This window comes from Drosophila santomea, chromosome 2R (assembly GCF_016746245.2).
Source record: "Drosophila santomea strain STO CAGO 1482 chromosome 2R, Prin_Dsan_1.1, whole genome shotgun sequence".
Classification (NCBI taxonomy): domain Eukaryota; kingdom Metazoa; phylum Arthropoda; class Insecta; order Diptera; family Drosophilidae; genus Drosophila; species Drosophila santomea.
In genome coordinates, this window is record NC_053017.2 from 3,752,403 (window position 1) to 3,777,789 (window position 25,387).

Here is a 25,387-nt window from a genome sequence, read left to right on the forward strand (position 1 = left end):
CCCGCATAAAGCATTTCGCTCGTAAGTAATTTAAGTAATTTGTCAAAAACAAAAACAAAAACCAGAGCTCCGTAAGCCTCAACAGCCATCGAGTTTATGAAGCGAGCTTTATTTTTATTATTATATTTATTATGCAACACCAGAGGGGAGTGTGTGTGTGTGTGTGGCACAGGAAACAGAACACAGAAAAAAGAACACAGAACACAGAACAGAGAAAACAAGTAAAATCACAGAAATCGCTGCATGAATATCCTTTTAGCGCGCTCCTGACGCTTTTATGCGCATTTAACTTTTACGGTTATGATGACGTTGCGGTAAATTGGTTTGGGTGGCGCCCCCCCCACGCCCCCCACGCCCACCAGGCACACCGCCCCCAGGTTGTAATAGTAAAAAGTTGAATTCAGTACTTGTATCGAAAACATTTTTGCGAACGAGAAGCAATTAAAGTGAGTCTTTCAGGATTAATCAGGACATGAGGCGGCCACTTGCCACCCCCTCGCTTTCCACTTTCACCGCATAGTCGTGCATAGTTTGCATTCCACTTCCACTGCATACTTTCCAGCACCATGAATGAAAAGCCCCGGCATTTCCCGGCCTCGCAGTTGTAGCCTCGTAGCGTAAAACTCCCCCAGTGTCTGAGCCCAGTTGTTAATATGGAAGTGCAGCCCCCACTGCCAACCATCCCCCATTCCCCCAATACCCATTCGCCATTACTTGCATCTGCTCCTCCTGGGGGATTGCTTGTATCTGGCATATTAAAAAGGCAGCGAGCGAGGCAAACTGAATGAAAAGTTGTAGTAATGCCTTTACAATGATTGCGCCCCCAAACAGCCGCAGCAACTTTTCAAATAAACTTCTCTGACTCTCTGATCTGCGCCTGTCTGTTTGCGCGTTCATTGCACCCGTGTCGGAAACTCGAACTGAAACTCAAACTCAAACGGCAATGGAAACGCCAACTGCAACTGCAACTGCAACAGATACTGGCGGCCATTGTTTGCCAATCCACGCAGGATATTAGAAGCGAGGCAAGCGGCACTCATTACGCATACGCCCAGTTGGCCTGATATGGCAAATAATCGCCGCCTTAAAGTGCTCGCTGGAAGCCAGTGGCAAGCGGCTTAAATGCTATATGGCTATATGGCTATATGGCGCTCCCCGTTGTTGCGGCTCTTGATGCAGTGAAATAAAAACCGCATTTGATATAAAGGCATCCCAGCAGGCAGGCACCCACAGCCCCAGACAGCGTCAGACAAAGCGGCACGACAACCAACTGGCTGCCTCCTGTTTTCTGAATACCCACCACCCCCACCACCCCCAGCACCATTTCCATTTCCCTTTTTCCCGCTCTACACCCCACCCACCCATCTAACTCTATGTCTGTCTGCCTGCTGTCTCTATATACGGCTGGGGCCGCCTGCCTTGAAGAGTTTTCCCAGTGTTTTCTGTGGCACGCCGACGACGACAGCAGCCATCCCCTTAAAAGGCCCATCTCCTGGATTTTCCACACACACAGCGACACTGATACGTTGTACAGTAAGAGAATTTGCATTCTAAAACATTACATTTTGATTAGGTTCAGCACATATCCTTGCAGCCAACTCAAAACAAATGAAATGCCATTCTGCTCCCAGTCAAATGAATGTCACACTTACGCTTCTATATGTTTATAGCATAGGAAAGCTATGAAAATGAAATATTTGTATAATTTAGAACACACTGACTTACATAGAAGTATTGACCATATACACATAAAGTTGATTGATTGTATGGCTAAGACATAATTCCGATTTTCTAAAACCATTTCTGGATAATTCAATAGGGATCAACACATATTTATTGCAGTGCACAGATGCCAGTTGGTTGGCTGGCTGCGCTGCATGTTTGTGCTTATGGAAAATCCCTGCGCTCTAAAAAATTTATAAGTGCGCACATGGTGGAGGAAAAGTCTACATTGCACGCCGGCCGGGCTGCTCCATTCCCGCTCTCCCGCTTTCCCGCTGTTCCCGCACTTTCCGCTTTTCCTCCTTGCATTTTGCGAAAACTTTTGTGAAATGACAAAAATATGCCCATTAAAATGAGCAAATGTTGGAATTTATGTACATTAGGAGGCATAGGCGAGCGAGCTGGCGAGGAAACTGGAGGATTGGAGCAGTGGAGCATTGGAGCCTCATAAGGGATGCTCTTTTATTTGCCGGCTTGTGCTTTTCCCGCCGCCCCACCTTCCCCTTCCCCTTCCCCATTCAGCTGCGGCTCATTTATCATGGAAAAGGGAACACAGAAGGAGACAGGCCTAGATGAAAGGGGGTGAGCGGGGAGGAGAGGGAAAACTGTCCTTTCTGACTGCATTTCTTGGCTTGTTGAAGTCACAGTTGGTTAGTGCAAACAATTAGCGCAGCTTAATCAGATTTGCCCCGGCGCATTAAGGCCTGGTAAGTCCCTCTGTACCAAATGGGGAGGGGGGAGGGGGGGCAGGCTGGGGGAAAACCCCTTTTTCCCAGCCAGCTTGCACCGTCCGTTCGTTCGATTGGGCGAGGAAAAGTTGACCCCAAAGTTTCTGCTGAAAGAACTTAAAACGCTTTCCCGACTTGGCCGCGGGCAAAGTTTAGTCCTGCCGGGCAGCCGGACAGTCGGACAGTCGGACAGACGTAAACTTTTCCAATTTTAATGAAAATATTTGTGCAGACTAGTGTACAGTGAGCGCCATCACCATCAGTATCAGCATCAGCATCAGCATCCGCATCAGCATCCGCATCAGACTCGAATGCGAATCCGAATCGGATTCCCGAGCCGGACAAGCTCGTATCATTAATATGCATGTCATCGAGCCAAAGGACCAAAGGATCCTTGAGCACTGCCGGCGAACTTTATGAGTGGATGGCTGTTACCTATTGGTGGTTGGTAGTTTGAGTCGCTATCTCCGTGTCCATGTGTTTATAACAAGCTGTGGAAATATTTCCACTCTTTTTGCTTCATTTTCTTTTCGAGACTTCTGTTTTTGCTGCCCTCCCATCGATTTTCCTTTCCAGGCGTTTTTCCTCGCACTTGAGCAAAACAATAAGTCGAAGCCATGCCGAAGTGTGAGAAAAAGAAAGGGCTTTCTTCGCCATTTCCTTTTCTCCATTGTTGGCCAGCTTTCGTGTTGGCAAAACAATAACTTGGCCAGAACACAATACCTCTGCTTTGACCATTGGGCTTAAATTCCGGCATACAACGCAAATAAATGGCAATCAGTTATGCGCCGAAATTGGCAGCTTCCATTGCAATTTACAGGTCGACATATGCGCATCATGATGAACTTTTAATGAGCTAATTAAGAGCAACACTTTCGCTTTCATAGCCCAGCACATGCCGGAGAAAGTTTTCATTTTGGATTTCGGACTTTTTGGCAACGGCAAAATAGCCGAATTTGTTGCCAATTAAAAGTTGCCACCGAAAGTGAGGTGAGTGGATTTGCTTCGGGTGACAAAAACCAGCCAAGCAGGAAACCAGGAAACCAGCAAACCAGGACCTCTCAGCTAGGAGCAATCGAATGGCATTTTAATTGAAATTCCCCCAAAGATTCTGCTGTCTAATAATCGAAAGGAAATGCAAGTCACGAAATCCAAGCTCACTCAGCTTCTATGTGTGTGCGACAGTGCGAAGGATAATGAAAAAGAAATTACGTTTTATTAGTTTGAAATTGAAATTTCCTAATCGAATTTTGGTCGTTACTTGGGAGTATATCTAAGCATGCTTGTATACTGGATAATAGTTTGCTAATTCAAAGTAGAATTGGTTCCCTTAAATGCCACTTAAAAATGTGCTTTAATAACGCTTGAAAAAAATAAGAGTGCCTAATGACTTTGGCCCCAAATGGACAGCATATCCAGTAGATATCTAAATGTGTACGCATTAGTTGCTATCTTATCTGCAGCACAATTAAAATATTAAAGGAAATCATAAACGGGACAGGCCACTAGCCATAACTCATGTCATTAAAAGTTGTGTGGCCACCAGAAACACGAAAAACACCAGAAGCACCACCAGAAGCACCACCAGCACCACCAGAAGGAGCAAAAGGACCAAAGTGGGGTGTGTCTGCAATAAAATTGCCCACCGCGTCTAATTCTAATTTACTGCGTTTATATGGCTTGGGGAGCTGGCTTTTCCACGGCATTTTTCCGGGGCGCCACCTTGAGCTTTGTTCTCGGGGCGAAATAAATTGGGTAGATTTATGCGCCGAACATTAAAGGGCTGTTGTTGTGCAGAGCAGAGGATTCGGTTGCCAAGTGGCAAGTGGCAAGTGGCAACCTCACCTGACGGCACTTAATTTGGCCCAAAATGAGTTACAAATTCTGGTTCCGTTTTCGGTGCAAATTGTTTGCCAATTTGCCCCGTGTTTGTTGTTCACGCGCTGGCAACGAGTTGTGTGTGTGTGTGTGTTTGCGATAATTGCGCGTTAAAATACATATCTCAGATGCTCAGGCTCATCTCACAGCATCGCATCTCGACTGCTCGGCTCTTTGGGCCAAGAAAGGAAGGAAGGAAGTTGGCTAAACAAGCGGCATTCAATTAGGAGCCAGCCAGGCGGAAATTAATCAGCCGCCAGTCGCAAGAGCTGCCAATCAGGAAAAGTTTTCCCTTTGAAGTTGCTCCATGTCATTCTCATGCAGAATCCCAGAATCCATGAAAATGGGAAATGGCAAAGCTTTTCACACACCCACACCCCCATTCACCCACCAAAAGTGCAGGCTGCCTGACACTGACAATGACAATTAATCAAGCGATAACAAGATGTAAATGCAATGCATTGAATATTTTCCCTGACCCCGCCGCATAATATTTTCGAAAGTACCTCCCATGTTTTTTCCCCAATGTTCGTCCCTCTTTTTGCTTTTTATTTCTGTGGCCTTGGGGAGAACTGCAGTTTATTTGAAAATTAAATTTACGCCAAATTTGCGCAGACAGCTGGCTGCGTTTTCCACCCAGCACCCAGCACCCACCCCCTGTCCCCAGTCAGACTTTCAACTTCATGAATTGGATTATGCCGGGTTCTTGGACCGGAGTCTTGGTGAGATTCGGGCCATGTTTCCCAGCCGGCGGCAAGATGGCTCTGGATCTGAATCTGAATCAGAGCCAGGATCCGAATCTGGAGCTACTGGAGCTGGAGCCTGCATAGTTTTTAAGTAGCTGCGTAAATTTTGCCGCACAGATTTGCCCGGAAAAGCTGGAAAAGCGGAGAGAGCGGGAAAACAGCCAGCCGCGTCTGTTTTCTTTCAGCGCAAAAATTGCCGCCAGCATCGAGCGTCGAGAAGAAAAATGAAATGTTGTCTATGCATGAATGCAGTCGCTGATGGCAAGCGGGGGAAAAGAGTGGAAAATTCCGGGAAAACCGGTGGCCGGGTGGCGGGGTGGGGAAATCCCTTTGTGCTCACGATTCGCGTACTTTGCATGTACGAACAAACGGTTTAAGTGCTTTCAAAATGTTGACGCTCGGCTAGGATGCTGCTGATGATGATGCCGTGGTAGTGGTAGTGATAGTAGTGATGGTGATGGTGATGGTAATGGTAATGTCGAGGGCGATGGGAATGGATATGGGCTTCACCATGCCATGCTGACGATGGCCAAACTCCGACATTATTTTATTGTCTGCTATGTAAATTTGCGCGCTGCAAAAGTTTGCGTAAAGTATTTCGGGCTTGATTTTGAGGTAGCCCCAGCCGAAACTGAAACTCAAGCTGAAGCTGAAGCAGAAGTTGAAGCCGAAGTTCCGAATACCGAGTTCCGAGTTCCGAGTTCGGAGCTCCCGGTCGTTATTCTTATCCCCCTGGCCGGGATTAGCCAGCCGTCTGAATGGCCAAAAACCAATAACCGAGGGCGCTATTCTGTGCGGGGCCATAATTTAATTCAATTATCGTGGCTGCTGCCACTGCCACGGCCACGGCTGCCCCGCTGAGTGCGTCCTTTTTATGGAATTTCTATTGGATGGCCGCTTAAAATGCTAAATTATGTGCTCTGCGGCAGGGTCTATAAATTTAATTCCACCTTAGCAAATTCATGGCGGCCTGTAAAAATTTTATTGCATATTTGCAGGCGCGAAAAGCTGCCGCATATGAAAAATATTTAGGGATCTACGACTAAGGACGACTGCGGCGCAAACAATTTGCCAAAGCCGCTTAAAAGCCGCAAGGCGCTGAAAGCCCACATACCTTGAGGTCCTGCTCCTGCCTGCCTTTTCGACCTCACACATGTGCATGTGTATATCCGACTGCTGGCATGTAGGTCCTTTTGTTTTATTTGGCCAAGTGGGGGAAAGTGGGGGAAAAGTGGGGGAAAAGTGTGGCGAGGCAAAGCCTATTAGACTGCCAGCGAAACCAAGATGGCGCCATATTAAATTTCGCTTTCCCCGACTGGCTGGCATTGTATTTGTTTATGTCCTCGCAGCTTTCCCATCCGCCGTCTTCCGTCCTCCGTCTGCGTCTGCCTCACATAATTGTGCCACAAAAAGTGCGGCCTTAGTGAAGCGATAAAGCGCTCCTCACTCGCTTCCTGATTATCAGCCAGCCGCCTTGGTTTCTTCTCCTCTCCAGATTTTGGCCTCGCAGGACTTGAAAGGACTCGAAGGAGCGCCGACTTGCTTGCCAACTAATTGTTAAAGCTGACAAATGTGACGTCAGCATTAAAGAGCGCCCAAATCTTTAGTTCCGTTGTCATGCCAAATAAGAACATCTGGCCTGGAGCCTCGCTTGTTCTTCGTGGCTGTGTCTCTTATCAAATCAGGACTTTTGACAGCTTTTGGCAGGCGTCCCCCGTCGAAGGATATAGGAGTATGTGCTATCTGCTTGATTTTGTCTCTGTTTGTGCTTGTGTCTGTGTGGCGCGTGGATTTATTTATGTCGTCTGCCAACCGGCGGGCAAAGTAATAAATTTTTCGCAGAAAGCAAACAAACTTCAAATCGTTTTCATTAAAAAACATGAATGTGGCAGTTAGGCAGTTACTGGCAATTCAGTAACCCCCCAACTCCCCATCGATCCATTCCTGCGACTTCCTATTCCTATCATCTTGTGTTTCACTTGGCTTGGCAGCTTGATTTTGATTTATTGACCTGACAGGTTAAGGCCTGAATTATTAATGCCAATTACTGTGATTACCCCAAGAGATTGGGGCTGAAGCGACAGAATCATTAACCCAAAATAGGCCTCTAACTTTTGACAGGCGCACTATCTAGAAACTTTAAATGATATGATTTTTAATGGCCATTTCAAATCAAACACATTGAAATTGAGTAGATGTAACTAGTTTATCCCATTTTATTAATATATACTTACCTGTTATAAATAAACATATCCATGACCCTTTAGATGTCTGCAAAGTTGTTTCCAAGTGCATTTCAATTAGTTTGCTTTCAAGTAATTTCCCCAATTTGCCACAAACGTCTATCGGGCTACTCGAAAATATACTTTTATAGCTCCTGGAAAATGTAAAATCGATGGCAATCGAATGAAATTAAATGACCCCAACACCGCGCTCTCGAAGAAAAAGGATTCAAATTTTATTGTAGCACACTTTCAAGCTCTGACGCAAAGTTTTCCTTTTGAACTTAGCCTAGTAAAATTTCACAGAAATTTCCTGCGACTCGTTGGCTAACTTTCAACATTTGTTTTCATTGCAGGTAAAAATCCCCATCCAAATGGAGCATTTCAAAGCCCCCAAAGTGGCTCACACACACACATTGATGGCGGTAGCAGCCACAGAGCGAATCGGCCAAAATTGGATTACAAACTTCGCTGAGCAGAAATAAATCACTTGACTTTCCATAAATCATTAGCGGGGACTTTCGATCCCGATTCCCCTGGGTCACGTCTGCCAAAATCAAGAGCATTATGCCCGAAAGTATGCGAACATAAACCAATTATGGCCAAGCGCCCAAACCAAACCAAACTGAAGCGAACCGAACCAGTTTTCAGATTTTGAGTTTTCGGGGCGTATTATCCCCTTAGACATCATTGTGCCGCCTTTGTAGCCATTTTATTACGGATCCTGGCAGTCAAAAGAATCGCCGAAGCATTTAATCACGGCACGCACACAAATTTACACGCTAAACTGATTACGCGGAAAAGCCAATAATTATGTAATCATAGCCCCATATAATTCTTGACAAAGGTTCTCCTCTGGAGACTTGGCCAGCATCTTCGAGGCGGCCTAAAAGGTCAAAAGGGGATGATTTAGTGGGCCCATCTTGGGGCAGTTCCCAATCTCGGACGCCTTGCAATGTGGAGCAGTTTGCGGTTATTGACCAGGCCGAAACTGCAGTGGTGGGGTGGTGGAAAGTAAGGGGAAATTGTTGGAAAGTAGGGGGTGTGGGGTGTGGGGTTGGTCTTTTATGCTGCCACTGAATGGCCTCGGCCGAATGGCAATGGCTGGCTGTTAAGGGCGCAATGGAAGCATAGCGCTTTCCAGCACGCCGTTACTTTTAATTAACTTTGATTTTCATTAAAGAAGCCATAAACACGAGCGCCGCCTTCTGCCACTTCGTCCGCTGGGCGGGCAGAAAGTTGGCTCTCCTCGTTGGCCATAATGATTATGAATCGGAGCCAGCGCCGCATGCATTATGCAGTATGCATTATGTATTATGCATAAACAGTAACAGTAACAAAAGTTTAATAAAAATTCATTTCAATTTTTAATTAAAATTAAATTTTCATGCCCCTGGCTGCCGGGCTTTATAGTTTATAGTTTATAGTTTCTCGCACAGCTCTGCTCCCCGCAAGGAAATTAATATTTCGGCTTGCATGCGGTTCATATTACATACATATTACATACACTTACATATATATACACACAGCCATGCGTGGTGTCCATTTTAATTATGCATAAATGTCTGTCTGCATTTTTTCACTTGGGGAAAGGAAGAAGGATGGAAAAAGATCTCGTCCTGGGCCATAATTTGACTATATTTGCACAAGTTTTTCTGCAGCCATTTCGACAGTTTCTCGTTTCTCGTTTCTGCGTTTTTTTATTCCGTGGCCCCAACCGCAAGGTAAATAATTGACCGGGCGACGGCGGAAGCCTTTGTTTGCTTAGGCCATTAGCCCCGTGTTCGTGTGCCCCCCACCATTTTCCGCTTTTCCGCTTTTCCGCTTTCCGTTCGGGCCGTGAGTCATTCGCTCAATTGTTGCATGCACACTCGGCTTATTAGTGCAGCTCACTTAAGGCAAACAAAGCCGGGCTAAACTGTTAATCGCCGGCAACACTTAAGACAAACACGAGTTCCAGCCGCTCGAGGAGATTGCGCGGAGTGGTGGGCATCGGGTGCCAAGAGGATGAAAGGGGGGTGGAAAATCCGGGGGGCGCTGCTGCACTTGAGCCGCAACAATTGCATGTCGAGTCGGGGAAATTCCTCTGCCGGTCTGCCTTTGTTCGCACTCAGGACACATGGATGCACATGCACTTGCACACAAAGCTGGAGGAGGAGAAAAGCTGGGCTGAGATAGAGAGAAGTGCACCGGGAAGTTCCTTACATCAATAACACTTGTCCGAAAAGAAGAATAGCCCTGGTATCCTCAATGTGTGTTCCATTCATATCCCCAAACTTTTCTCCAAGTGCAGAGGTTACAGAGGTACAGAGGTTTAAGAGTTACAGACACTCGGTGTGGAGTTGCACAAGCCACCTGTTCTGCTCCTGCTAATCTTGATGGCCTGCCAATTGCCAAACGCAATTGCCATTGATTGCCGGACCCCGGACTCCAAAAGCAAAGGCAAAAGCAAAAACAAAGGCGGATTCGGAGGCGGAGGCAGAGGCGGAGGAGCAGACGACAGCGAAATCCACTTGGAGGATGTGGGGCGTGGCATGGGAGCCTTTGTTTCGCTCCACGTTATCTTGCACCTTTTCCAGTCATCTCGCACAGAGGTGAAATCTGCAGGAGGAGCGGGTGGCACACTGTGGGTGTGGACCCACAGGAGAGCACACCTTCCTGAGAAGGAAGGCGGCCCAAAAACCAAATTGAAGCTAACCAAATGTTGACCAATTAGGGTTTTCGCAGCCGGAAAATCGATTAGCGGTTGGGCTATCGGCCGACTGTCCGCTAAAGGCCCAAATCGGTTGGCCCATTTGTCAGGCCGTTCGCATTCGCATTCGATTGAGTTGAAACCGTTGAAACTGAATATCCGGGCCACCTGCTACAACAGCCTAATGTCCAACATTATGGCCAATTGACCGGGGCGTGTTTTGCGTTTTGGCGTTTTTGCCCTGCGCTGCATTCTATTTATTTGGACTATTTTATTTGGCGAACTCTGATTGTTGTAGAACGCAATAAGCGAATTTGCATAAAATCTCAACGTTTGGTGTACTTTGTAAAACGAAGCCAAATAAACTTGCCATAACAATAACACCACCAATAGCAATGGCAATAGCAATGGCAACAGCAACATCAACATCAACGCACTTTTTCATGTTTTATGCATGAACAACAACGGCAACCAGTGAAACCAGCTGAACACTAGCAAATTTAGTTGCCAGAAACTCGAAAAAATAATTCAAGTTTGGGAAATAGATTGATACAGCGGAATATCGTTTTAAAATCAAAATTATATGTGTGCCATAATAATAAGGTTTAAGAACACTATTAATGATATGGAATGATCATTCAAGTGGCCTTTATTGCTTTGCCTTAAAACATCGCCGTGGCTTATATACAAAACACATTTCACAGCATACTTTTAGACAGCATTACAAACGAGTTTATAGTTTAGGGTTTATAGCCCGACTTTTTATGAGGCTTGAATATTTCATTTGAGCTGCACGTTTTGCTCTCTGTACTCGTGTTTCTGCATATCCAACTAAATAAGAAAAAAGCTCGACAAATAAAATGAAACCAAGGGCTTACAAGGGGCTAAGCCCCCCTCCCCGCCGCCCCGCCGCCCTGCGCCGTGAGTTTGTCGGTGTTTGGCAGCTGAAATCATATGCAGCGTCCTGTTGTATGCCACATATTGCTAGGAGTTCTGGCCCGATCCCCATACCCATCCCTATCCATATCCCGCGCCCCCGAGTGTTATGCATTTTCGACTTTATGGTAAATCAGATTAGGGCTGGCCCACTCACACACACACTGGCACACACTCCCGCACACACGTGCACATCGAGCTGAGCTCGGCTCAGTTACAATTTCAATTGCAAAAGCTGTTGCATTGTTTTATTGGGCCGAGCTGTCTGTCTGTCTGTTTGTCTGTCTATGCGAATGCCTGCCATTCTGTGGTGCGTTGCAGTTGTTTGTTGATTTAGCAGTTAGATTTATTGCATATTTGATGCCATGCAACAAATTGCCTGTATGCCACAGGGCAATCTCCCCGTGCGCCACCTCTCATCTCGTACTTCTGCATCTGCATCATGTGTGTGTGTGGATGGCAATTTAATAATTTTTTTCATGCCACGACCACGATGAATTATTTTCGTTTTGTCGAGGGCTCTTCATATCGGGCGTTCGGAGCGGTGCTGCGGTCTAATATGCAGTTAGTAAATATACTCGTAAATATAAATTTCCACTGACAGCATCGACTGCGAACTAAAAACGAGAAATTCGAATTTCACAAGGTGCGGAGATGGCAGTGGCAACTGAAAATGTTCGCTGAGGTCGCTGCACACATTTTTGGCATATTTCCATGTTGACCCATAAATATTTAAAATGTTTTGATGCATTTTACATTTGTATCTCCATCGCTCTCAGTGGCTTCCTTTCATTCGATTTAATTATTTACGTTTTCGAATTTCGTGAAATCCGAAATCCGGTAAATAGTCCTTTATTTGGGGCGTTGCTCGAATTTAAAATGGTTTCATTTTGCTTTTCCTCCTTCCAGCTCTAAATTGCTTGCATGAATGTGTTATTTTAAAAATAATTCGACCAGTGCGGACAGTTCTTAATTTATTTCTTAATTGGTCAAACTAACCAGTGAGGCTGAGGAATGTTCTTTGCGCAAACAAAAGTCTCAAAAATATTGCTTTCTTAATTAGTTTTTGTGAGTGTGACACTATTGCAGTTTTGCCACAGCTTTATCTTATGATTTCTCAGAACTTTCCCCGTAATTAGTTTTGCTTGCAGTTCTGCCTGCAGTTCATAATGTTATTCCACATGTCTGCAATTGTCAGATGCAAATGTTGTGCATTTTCCTTCGCTTTGCAGGCATTTTCCACAATGCCATTGTTGTCATCGTAGCTGTTGTTGTTGATGTTACTCTTGTTGTTGCTGTTGCTGAAAGTGGGTTCTGCTGCATTTTCCCACTCGCAAAATTACCTTTTTGCGTTCTACCGCTGTCATGTGGCTGCTTTTCCACTGCCTGTCGCCGTTGTCGCCGCACTTAATTTATGGCATTCGCTGCTTGCCGCAAGAGCGGCAACAACAACAACAACAACAACAACAACAACAACAACAACCACAGCGGCAAGCAGCCAGTTGCAAAATTGTACAAATTTTTGGCACACGGTTGCAGCAGCAGCAGCAGCGAGAAAAACAACAACCATGAAAATGACATCGGCAATTGCCGCTGCGGTTTGTTCTGTCGCCCAAAAATGGAAGCGGGGTGCTGGTGGGTTTGTGGGAAAAGGGTTGGAAAAGCTTAACGCCAACAATGAAATTTGCTACAATGCCAAGAGTGTGCTAAAAACGTAATTACCATTAAATTACACTCGGCATTTGGGCCAACCTATGTACGTGGGTGGTAGTACTAGTGCTAGCCTGCATACTCAATCATATTTGATTCGCGAGTGTAACTATTAGTGCACTTTGACAGTTGCAGTTATCGCCGTTGTGAGCAGCGCAGCGTGAACGAATATGCACTCAATTAATTTTCGTGCAAAACAATAACCATAACAAGCAACACTTTGCCGGATTGTCCTGCCGCACAGCAGCAGAGCAGAAAAAGCTGTTCAAAAATAAAGAAATCATGGCGTGGTATGGCATGAAATGCAGACTGAAACTTTCACTTTGGCCATAGAGCCAGAAACCGAGAACGAGCTGCTGCTGAGTTTCAAAAAACAATCAGAGAAATGGCAAATTGCACATTTCCGCATGTAAATGCGCACACACACTGAAAATGTCGGGGGAGTGATAGCCCACTTTTGCACTCCCCCTTTTGGGGCTTCCACACTCTTTTTTTTGCTCGTCAGACAAACAGCTAAAAACAACCGCAAATTGTTGAATTTAATTTTCATTTTGGATGTATTCCAATTTCATCAACTCGAATGAGAGCCCGCCCCTCTCAGTTCCCACCAGCTGTGTGGATGATGCTGCACAACTTTGCTTTGCCAAATTGCTTTCGATGGCAGCGGCAGCACTGCGTATACGTAATATTTGTTAACACGGCGAAATGAAAGCCAACAAAAGCCAACGAAAGTTGCAGCGGCATATCCATTGCCTTTGGCAGGACAAGCGTACAAGCGTAATGTGCAATTACACACTTCGTACTCGTTTTCGGATTGCTGGTGGCTCCTGCATCTAGTCACGCATAAGTAACGCGTCCATAATTTCCCCGCTTTGGCCCACATTCTGGCCAAGAAGAGCACGCTCCAAATCCGCACTCGCATCCAAATGCCACATGGCATTTGGCGAATGGCGAATGCCACATGCCACGTAGCACGGGGCACTTGCTGCTGGATGGCGGTTCATATATGAGTGCGACATGTTTTGAATTTATGCCGCGGACGTGCAAAACTTTGGCCCTCGTAAAACTATGGCCAAGAATCTAAGGCCCAAAGCTTACTATCCCCGCTATCAGTGCAGAAATGGCCTGCTTACGTTCTGTTCCAATCTGGGAACTTTCTCAGTTGTAGTGTGAAGCTCTCTAGATTTTCTTAATCATTTATTTATTTTATGCTGGAGTATCATTTACTTCCCACGCTGATTACGTTTCACTTAATACATCTGAATAAGTTGAAATTCCTTAACCTCTTCGGTAGTTTCATAACATCTTTCCATCTATATATTTTCCAGTCATATCTTTCGACTACCTGCAATTTGGCAGTTCCGAATATATGGAAACAGCCCTTTGTTCCCCGGACGGAACGGCGGACATTTGATCGAGTTGGTGCTGCGGGAATTGCATCAATTGCCGCCACCTTTTGTTGTCGACACCTGGCCGAAGCCTTTCAGCGCTTTGCAGTTTGCCTTTTCGCATATTTTTTATGGCCATCGATCAATTTAATAATTCCTTTTTGGGGCAGCGAAGCGCTGACGTCCATCAATTGTTGCCATCGAGAGGGGTAATGGAAATCGGGGAAGTGGTGGGTGGGGCTCTGAAAAAGCCCTTCCTCAACAGATGCGCCATTACAGGCTTTTCCTTTTGTCCCCTCGATTTCCCGAGCTCTTTTTTCCACTCGCTTCGTTTTCGCTTTTGTTTCAGGCGAGCGTTTTTTCCATATGGCTGCGTTGCAATGTGTCCTCGTAATTTATTCCTGTTGAGTGCCATGTGCGAATTATTGTCAGCGATTTGTTGCAAATTTAAGGTATTAAAACTGCCTCGATGGGGCAGAGGGGGAAAGTGTGGGAAAAGCGAGTAGGAAGCCGAAGGAACGGCACTAAATGAAAGACAAATGGCGGAAAAATCCCCGATGGCGTTTGGATCTGATGGTCCCACATATGTTTGTACATAGCCCTCGATGAATGTTCATTTGCGGATTGTTAGCATTTCGATTCAATTACAGCAGCCCAGCGAATCGGAGCCAGGTGAACCGAGGCGAGGGTCAGGTGAACCCAACTGGCGAATAACAAGCTACCACCACCACCTAATGCATAATTTATTTGCCTTGTACTCGCCTCGTTCTTCGGTTTGGGTCGCAGCATAAATCAGGGCCCAAAAGAAGGCCGCAGAAGGCGCAGAACAGCAAAAATTATACTCTATATACAAATCCGGGCTAACAGAGCTGTAAAACCCATTAACAATTACGCGCTGCGTTTTGCTCTTGTTACGGACTCCGGGCGGCGGACTCCTGTTGTTGTCAACCTTTTCTGGGCTTTTCTTTTGGGGTTTGGTCGGAAAAGGGGAAAACCAGCAGCAAAATGATAACCTAATTATGTTGGGGGCGCACCTTTTCGCTTCCTCCGGCCCCGCGCTACAAAGTGAAATTAAACAGGCATTGCGACAATGTCAAAAGCGAAATGGAAACCAGGCCAGAAGGGAGAAAAACTGAGTCAGAGCCAAAGACGCCATGTTTTGGGCCTTAGAGTCTAGGTCCTTTTGGCCTTCCATCGCTCCATCGCACTTCTCCAACTTCTCCACTTTCTCCCCGGGCATACGCGTTTTTAATTTGCCCACAGTTTATCTGGCCGCCATTCAATGCCATTTCATTTACTTCCGTTTCATTGGAACTGCCCTCCATCGGACGCTCTCTTTCCTTCGCTCCTGCTCTTTCTCTTTCTCTCTTTCTCTCTTTCTCTTTCTCCCTTTCGGCTGTGGCTTGTAATTGCTAATATCCGCTTTTAATTAAGCAACTTCCTTTTCAGCATTGCGGTCCGACGAACTGTGGCTATCTGGCTCCCTTCTTTCGCTTTGGCTTTAGCTTTGGCTTTGGCTTTGGGCCTTATTTTCCATTTGTTCGGACTCACATATATATGTACATATACATATACTGTGGTATTTATATTCGGATATGTATGTCGGATATATATTTTGGCGCCCTTTTTGCCTTGCCTTTTGGCATTTTGTGCATACCGAAGTTCGTTGGGTGCGCTTTTGACCCAAAACTCGTGCATTATTCAGCTGCTGGCCTCGTGGCTTAAAGTGCCGAGATTCCATTTAAAGGAACTGAGGAGCCGGACGACCATTCGAGCGCCTCAATTAGTCGACATCGACATCGACATCGGCATCGTCGGCATCCATGGCGTTTTGTAATTTCGAGCACTTTTATCTAAATAACCGCATTCAATGGTGCATGCAGCAGCGGCCAGAAACAACAAGGGCCAACAACGGGAATACCAGCTGGCCAATGGTCAATTCTCCGTTCTCGTTGGCAATAAAGTTTCACGGAGCATATCAATTGCTTGCCCTGCGGCTCGCGCAGCCCATCCTCTCGTGGATTTTCCTCAATTTCCATCCCTTTTCCGCCCAGCTCCACCCTGAAAAGCGTATGTGGGCGGGGGCAGGGGAAAATGTGTAAAACGAGCCAAAACAGCAACAGAAACAATGGCTATCTGCAAACAGCAACCGGCTTGATTGGGGTCAATTCGACATTGCAACAACACTGGTAGCAACATCCTCGACTCGTTCGATTTTTGCCGTCTGACATTGTGGTTGTTTTACGCCCCCCTCCCACTTTTTATGGCCCTGCCCCTGCTGTCTGCCGGCCAGGTTTTTCGTTTTGGTTCTATCGGCGTTTTGTTGTTCAATAATCAACACCCAAAGCTTCGGGCAGGCTGCAGCTGTTGGGGAGAACTAAAAAACATAAAAAACAACACACGGCAGCCCAACGGCGCAGGATTCCTGTATTTGTGGTTTGAAAAATATAAAAGCGAGGACTGGACAGGTGGTCCAGGCGGACAGGTGAAAATTGCCGCAAAACTGGCCGTAAAGACGAAGCTCGTTCTATATGCACATGCAGTAGGTGTCAGGCAAACAGCTCATCTCCGGTTTCGCAAAGTTGCTCAAATAATTGCCGAATGGCTTGGTGTCGGCGAGCCGGCAGTGCATTAATTAAGCCTTGACCCCCAAAAAGGACACCTGTCCAGCTGGCCGAGAGCTACACACCTGTGATCCTCTGAACCCCTGAACCCCTGAACCCCATGAACTTCCGACATTGTTGGCACTCAAGCGCCAGAAAGTAGGCTCAATCGTATTTGCAATTTCGTTTTAATGGCCATGGAGCAACAGCTTTGCCATGGTTTCGGTTTCGGTTTCGGTTTCGTTGGCAGTGCAGCAACTAATCGGCTTAGTTGCCGTCGGCCAACTGCACTCGAAGTGGCTTAAAGGAGGTGAAAGATGGCCGGGAGTTTGCAGTTTGGTGTTCACTTGGCTGCCAAACAGTTGTGTTTTTGCGTGTGGGCCACGCAAATGGGCAAATCTCGCAAGCTGTTTCGGATATTTCGTTTATTTTTCGGGGGGCTCGAGCTGAATTGAATGTTGATGTGCTTAGATTTAGTTGGGCTTAAGTTGTGCACTTGCTAATTGCCGGGGTTCAATGGACACCAGTTGCATGGACTCGGGCAAACTGGCGGCAACAATCGGCTCACACTCACACGCTTTTCCACGGCTTCCCAACGATTTCCAGTTCAGTAGTACATTTTCCCTTTTCCTCTTACCTTTGCGCCAATTCACTGCGTGTGGTTGCGATGGCAGTAAGGCTGAGAAAACTGCAAGCTGATACGCTTGTGCACTCAAGGAAATCAATGAGCACCAACTCCCTCCTTTGTGGCCCATATGCCAGGGATACCCAGCTACTACTACCTGTTGCTACTGCTGCTGCTGCTGCTGCTGCTGCTGCCATGGCAATTACTCAGGTTTACGATTCATTAAATCTTTATGTCGCCGACACATAATGGATTAAAAACGAGGCTTGATGAATGCGAATGAGGCGATGCTGTAGCATTTTGCTACACAATTTCTGGCTCCGCCGTCCTCTTTTACACCTGTTTCGACTTTTATGTGTCCTTCCTGCGACCTGCGACTTCTTTTTTCCCTGTTGTTCTGCCGGTTAAATGGAGTGCAACTAATGGCCACTTTTATTCGAGTCTCGGCTTAAAGACAACGGCTCAGCCTGTATCCTGTGGTTTGCTCTTCCCGATCCTTTGTCAGGACTCGTTGTCCGGGCAATAGAATTGCAAATGCGAACTGCAAAGCGGTCAAATATTTGCCAATTTTTGGATGGTCGATGTCAACTGCAGACTGCAGCATTTGGCGCAATTCTCGCATAAATTTTGCACACAGAAATGCTGGAATCCACCCCACGCCCACTTTGCATCCCACCCCCTATGCAAATGTGTGTGTTTCCAGCCCCGCACTGCGTGTAAATGAAATGTAAGCAGTGTCGCATATTTCATGACACGCTGCATAAAATACAATCGTATTTTAGTTAACGAACACAGGCTACAAGCTCCACTCCGGCTTTTGTCCACTCTTGTTCCCGGGAATTGCCTCCTTCTGCGAGTATGCAAATTTCTGGGGGGGTCCTCTGGATCTGGAGCTGGAGCTGGTTGGGGATGGGGGATGGGGAATGGGGAATGGGGAAGGAGGCTGCTAACTGAACTTTATGGCCATGTTCCTATCTTATTCCTTGGCCCGCTCCGGTTACATAATCTCTGCTGCCAAGGGAAGCGGTAAACTTTGTACAATTTTGTTAGTTTTGCATTCAGACAGGCAACTTTTGTGGATCTGCTGGTCGCACAGCAATGTTATTAGGCTTGTTGCCATTATTTGATTGTCCCATATACTCCCATATAGCCCCATATAGTGGGTCCAAAAACTTGACCTTAAACTCGGTTGTTTAGTGTAATCTCATTTCATTTGGCCTACTCCCAGCCGAAATACTTTGCCAGCAATTAAGTTTTCGGGACACGGACACATGTTGCTGTTAAGAGCTGCCGTTTTTCGGGTTGCTCCAACATTATTACTTTTATCGTGCCGTGCGACATTGTCAGGAAAAAACCTGCTTTGTGTACAAATTTCCTATTTATGTGGGGTCACCTCTCCGTTTCGCTTCCGTTTCCGTTTCTGTGCCATTCTCCTCCGTTCTCCCTCACTCTGCCAACCAGCAGCAATCGATGAATTGAGCCGATAAAACCCTCGCACACACGCACACCCACACACCCACACACTCGCACACACACTCGCCGCATAGAGAATGAAACATTTTTCGGTTTTTGTGCACAGACAAAATGCGTTGTTAAACATGTTTTGGGTCAATATCATAAGCCATGATAGTTATAAGCCACAAAATGTTAGACAAACACTTAAGCAGACACTGAACGATGATGGTGGATAGCTGCGCGGGGGCAGCTTTGGGATCAGGCGATCAGGGAATCAGGGGACTCAGCACAAAATCCATTCAATGCCATAATAGACACTGGAAATGTTCCACCTTCGTGCTTCGGTGAAAGGAAGGGTGGCTCTCGGCTTTCATATGTCCCAAAAATGAAAACCACAGAAATTGCATTTTTCGTCTCGACAGTTTTGTGGGCTCCCCAAAAACTCAGACAATCCGATGTCGCTGTGTGTGTGTGTGTGCTTATTTTGTCATTTACGTGTATCCTTTAATGCGACCCAAAAAATTAGTTTTTATTGTCACACAAGGACAAGGACAGCAGGCAGCTGTGGTAGTAGTAGTGCTAGTTGCGGACTTCAGTTATTAAGCTTTTGTCTTTATTTTATACGTTTTACAATCTCTGTGTCGTCGATGACACCCACAGCCATGGGACAGGGATCAGATCCAATTCCTGGAACAGGACATGTGCGGTCCTTCCAATTGAATGTGTGCGCATTTTGTGGCCGCCTCTAAATGTGCTAAATAATTTTGGCTGCGCCTTTATGTGTGTGGGTTCATGGCTTATGACTCGGATTTCGGATTTCGATTCAGATCGGAATGAAATGTAATTGCCTACTAAGTGGATGTAGATGGGGCGATGGAACGATGGTCAATACCATTGACTGTTTCGAACTCGGAGTAGTTACTGGAATGTGGCTGCAACTCTTAATTGCGAAACAGAGTGCACACACAGGCGCATTTTCCCAGGCATTCATGTGCAAATTGTGATTGTTTCTGGCTCTGCCCCTCGATTACTCGATTCAGTTTAGTTGGAGCAGACCAAGCAGAACGGACCCGATAAGCTCTTACAGAATTTAAAAGTTGAAAAGTTTGCCCTGGCTTTAACGCCGGCAATATGGACCACGACATGGAAACACTGGGCCGTTAATAAAGTTCCATTTCGGTTACAGCACACAAAAAATGCAAATGACATTGGCTTCGACTTCGGCTTCTGCTTCGGCTTCGGCTTTGAGTTGACTTGACTTTGGGGAAGAGGGCGCGAGTCGCTAGAAGTGCGTTAAATTTATTTATTATCATTGTCAGCGTCATCATTTGGGCAAAGTGTCATTTAGGCCGGGCCAAGGCGGCAACATGCCGCAAAATGACGAAACGAAGCGTGAAGGGGAGCAGGCGGCAACAAGGAATAAGGAACCAGGAACAAGGAACAAGGAAAGCCATCGCAATTTGCCTCTGCCGCACAAATAACATCAAGTTCAAAGCTAATGGCGGGGGCAGACAATCTGGGTGGAATGTGGTTGGTGATGGTGGGTTGTTGGGTTGGTGGAGTGGTAGTGGAGCACCAAGGAGACAAGGAGACAAGGAGCCATGGAGCTCGTAATCGAAGCAGGACAGGCAGCGAGAAAGAATACGGAAGACCGAAATTGTAACGAAGGCGAAACGGGGCACAATGCATGTGGCAAGTGGCAAGTGGAAAGTGGCAAAATGTTTGTATAGTCAGGAGCAGGAGCAGGAGCTCGACTGGCGAATGGAGGGTTGGAAATAATGTACGCATTAATTCCTCATTTAAATTCAGCGGCGCGTACAACGCATTAGTTGCCCCACTCATCCGGGGCATCCCCCGATGCCCTCGCTTACTTACTACTTTTTTCGGTTTCTCTCTTTCCGATAGCACACTTTTCCGGGCGACACTTTTGGGCTCTCCGCTCTCGAGAGTCCTTCGATTGCCTTCGAGGCAGAAATGGCGCTCAGGGCGAAAGTGATCGTCCTGCGAACTCCTTTCAAGCAGCACTACTTGTGTGTGTGCCAAGTTCCTTTTGCGAAATTAGCATAATGCCTGGAATTATGCAACGCTTTTGCCGACTCTCCAGCTCAGTTGCTTAAGTGCACTTTCCACCCGAAAACAAACAAACAAACTGACAAACAAACTGACAAACAACTGCAGCGGGTTTTCTGCGGGGCGGGCAGGTCAAGTAAATCAACGCATTACACTTTGTAATGTGGCTGAATAAGCAGGAGAAGTTGCAGAAGTTGGAGAACTTGGAGAAGAAGTTGTTGGTGCGAGGAATCGGAGGAGTTGAAGCGTGTTTGGGTGTAAGTGCAAATGCAGTGATAATGCCAATAATTCAATTATCCCGCTGCGTCCTTGCCCCTGTCGTCTGTCACCTCCTAGCCAGAAGCCAGAAGCCATCAGCCATCAGCCCACCCGCTGGCCCACAGCTCCTTGTCTGGCTTATTGTTATTGCCAAATCGAGTGACTAGTGACTGGCTGATATTGTTGCTACTACGGCTGCTGCTGCTGGTGGTGCACTTACAGCTCCAGAGATTGCAGCCACTTTCTGCTCTAGCCCCTCTCGCACTCCCTCGTATTAAGAAGTCACTTAGCTGGCAGCCAGATAACAAGGAGCTGTATCCCCATCGCCAGGACCCTTCAGAATGGAGGAGGGTGGGAGCTGCACAGCAGGACGTAAATTGAAAACAATAGTTGCAATCCAAACGACACATGAAACGTATCAATCTGTGTGTAATCTCCAGGCATGTGTGCATTGATATAAATATGTAAGCCACATGCTGCAATATGGGCCAAACGTGCTGACCGTAATTTTACACCTGCAATAATTACATTGATTTCGAAAGGAATGTAAACTATGTGATGGAATTTTAGTATGCCTACTTGGCGCCCGAACAGGCACCCAAGTCTACCTTTGTGAATAAATACCATAATTGTAATTCCACACGTTATGATTGCTTATTCTGATTCTAATGAGAAAACCACTAGAAATTATTATAATTGGATATACGGATATATGCATATAGATCTCCATATATGCCAGCACGTGGCGCCCGAACAGGGACCCAACCCCTGGCTGGCTTGTAGGGAAATATAGAATCTCGTGTACAATTTGTTCGGTGGTCGTTAGAAATATCTATTTGAAACGAGGAGAGGACATCTTTGTGTTTTCTGTTCGAGCTGATTCGCAATGCCCATCGCAAATGGGCCAGTGCTGTCTTAAAGTGCTTTCTTCGCTTCCACTTGGGGCGGCATTAATTGTTGGCATAATTTCATTACGATTCGTTCATTAAAACTTTCAAAAATGGAGGCGGGCAGCACGACGGCGCAAATGGAAAACGGAAAAATGTTCGGCAAACATTTCCCTCGGGCCGAGGACTTTGCGCTCTCCCCGGAATTATGGCTCATTAAATGACATAATGCAGGCGGCGGCGGAGGAGAAGTCGAAATTGTATTTGTGTAGCGCGCTTTTCGGCGCCCGCAGATGCTCCTCAGCACCAAGGTCCTGGATTTTGGATACTGAATACTAAATACTGAATACTGAATACTGGATACTGGGTCCTTGTCCTTGTCCTTGGGGCTTGCTGCTCGGCTTCTGTGGAAGCATTTTTGTAACCGCAGGGCCATTGCCGCCCGCTGCTGTCTGCTAATGTCTTTCTAATACACAGACACGCACCGAGAAGAGGCACACACACTGGGGCACTGAAATCGCAGCGGGACATTCAGGACACTTCGCAGACATGTGCCGCATAGCGGCATAGTAGTCACGGCTTGATTTTTTCGCACACAGCACAGCAGCTTTTCCTTGAGGCATGCGTATGTTCCTTAACTGCCGTTGCGTCTTTTTCAATTACACACATAATTAAATATGTTCCGCCTGTTCCGCCCACCGAAGGCGGCGGCCGGGGGCGTGGCATCCCGCTGGGACGGCCCCAAAAGCCAGCGGTATTTTCCATTCCAGTGCGTGCCAGGACAAGGCTGTGTCCTTGTGCGAGTGTGTGTGAAAGTGAGTGTGAGTGTGCCAAGCAGACAAATACTCAAAATCTCTCCCAATTGTGCGATATCCCGCCCATCCATATCCATTCCCCTCCCACCACCACCACATCGCATTTGTGGACTTTAATAAACATGCAAGATAATTAAATTTAATCGCATGCTTTTATTTTACATTAGCATGTGTGGGCACACACACTTGCAACCCGGGGAAATGACAGACTCTATTTGCTGTGGCCAAATTCAATTTGCCACCAAAGTCCTGGATCGCTTGGATCGCTTGGTCCTTGGGCAAACATTTCATTTCATCCGGTTTGGCTCAAAATTTTATTTGCTCGTGCCGCACACAATGGGAGCTCTCTTGAGAACTCAAATGCTCTAGACTAGGCAAACAATTTGCGGCTAGATAATTGCAAAAATTTAAGGATTTCGTTTCAGTACTCCTTCGCTTTTTCCAACTTCCCATCGTGGAGGCGGAGGCTCAGTTCACAGGCGTTTCCCCAATAACAAGTTTAGCCTAAAAGTGTGCCAACATCCTCCGCATTTGCAAATTACGGGGAGAGTTTCTGGTCTGGTCTGGTAATCTGTGAGCCAATAAATTTATGCCGAAATATGTCTATTCTATTCTTTTTTCCGGCTTGTCAAAATGCGGGTTCCACTTTGCCAGGGGGATATAAATACAATTTGCAGGTTTTAATAACCGCAGCTGTCACCACATCGCCTAAGTGCATCGCATAAACCAGCTCAGAGTTAAAACACAGTTCCGGGAAAGTCCAAAAAGTGGAAAAAAGCAAATGGGAAATGGAGAATGGTGAATGGTGAATGGGAAATGCTGGATGGGAAATGGGGAACCACAATTTAGGATCACAAAACAGGAGCCGGAATAGAAATAGAAAACGAAACAGAAACAGAAACATAAGGCAGACGGCAAATAAACGCCACGGAAATGAGGATTTTTATGTGGCCTAAAGTGGAGCGACATAAATTGCTGGCAAAAAGTGCGCAAAAGTGTTTTGTTGTCACCCTCGCCTCGCCTCGCCTCGCCTCGCCTCGCACCAGTAATATGGACTTTTGTCCTGTACTTCCACGCATCCTGGACGGGCAAATAAATTTCTATTAAACACAAATGAGCAGCAGAAAAAAAGTTTTCCTAAGAAAGTGGAAAAGTTTTACTCCCACACACGCCCTCGCACACACACACATGGTGGGAAAATGTTTTCCTCCCTTTCGGAGAAGTTTGCGCCAACAATAATTATGTTGATTACAACAAAGAGTCAACTTTTGGCCTCTTCAATCTGCTGCTAAGTGTACTTCTTGCTGTTGTTAAGGGCTTAAGTAGAAAACCCGTCAATATCCATAATTATATACATACATGCACATTGTTTACGGGAATTACGCATATTATTCAACGCAGCCACCAAATTGTTGGCCATAAAACCCACTAGTCGGCTTATACTCTTCTAATCTGGGCTTCCTTGTCGAATATGTTTGGACCATGAATTATTAACACAGACACTGCCACACTGAGGCCCATGGAAGACTGGCAGGTATTTGAAAGTGACGGTTCGCAAGTGGTTGCAATTAGATTTTGCACTTATCAATAATAATTCGCATTTTCGAACCCATTTGCACCGCCCACAGAGCTTGCAATATCTGCCTGTGGCTTGCTCATTAATTAAAATCCATGCATTTAGTTGTTGGCCAATTCCTAACTGGCCAGCAACTGTTCTCCGCAACAATACCAGCCGTCCAGCAACAGTGCTAATTAGCCTAATTGCCCAGTCAGCCAGCCAGAGATAGAGGATAATTGGGCTTTAGCCTGGCGACCAGCTCGCCATGTTGTTGTGCCAGCCAAAAAACAAAAAAACAGCCAGCTGAGCTGTCATTGTTTTCTATAAATTGGCCAGGACCTGAACTGCACTCCCGCCGGCCATCAATCAGGTGTTCCAAGGTGCGAGTATCTGTATCTACACGGCAGTCCTTGTTCGCCGGCAGCAATTTGAAAGTCGCGTCTAATCTTTGGCCTGTTGGCCCACGTGATTTGTTTGCAGCATCGCCGTTGCCGGGAGCAGCGAAAGCGGCGGGGCATAAATCAAAATGCCATTTTTGATAGTACTTCCCTTGGCCACCTGCCACCCTGCCACCCTGCCACCCTGCCCCACCGAAACACCCCTCGATGGCCCCCAAAACAATATATCAAATTGCTTTTGCATTGCGCGCATGTAACATTTTATTTAGATTTCAGCTCAAAGATTGCCCCCCGCCAGCATTGTCTGAGTGAAAATAGAAGAGGAAAAGCGGGCGGAAAATGCACCGGCAGCAGCAGCCGCCCATTAATCATATGTTGTGTGTGCTGAGGCCAAAACCGAAAGTCTAAGCCCGATCCAGGGACCCTCAGCCATTATCCCGATTCATAAACCATTATAGTTTTCCCTGTTCCCGGGCAGAAAGGGTTGCGCAAATTTATGTGTTGCAATTATTTTCTTGAAATAACACTTCAAGTGATTTACGCGGCGGGCATGTGTGAGATCCTGGAACATGGTCAAAGCGGTCCTTGGTCTCCCTTGGTCGACCCTTTTGCTGATGCGGCTGCTTATTCCGTCTCATTGGTTTTCCGCTTTTCTGCGCTTTGCATCGCACTTAATAAGATTTGTTAGCAGCCCCA

At 46.4% G+C, this 25,387-nt stretch overlaps 1 protein-coding gene across 2 annotated transcripts in view; it reads left to right on the plus strand.

The window, feature by feature from the left end:
* Positions 1 to 25,387, plus strand: part of LOC120445909 (Krueppel-like factor luna) — a 115,534-nt gene that overhangs the window by 80,161 nt on the left and 9,986 nt on the right. The gene's annotated exons all lie outside the window — the stretch shown is intronic.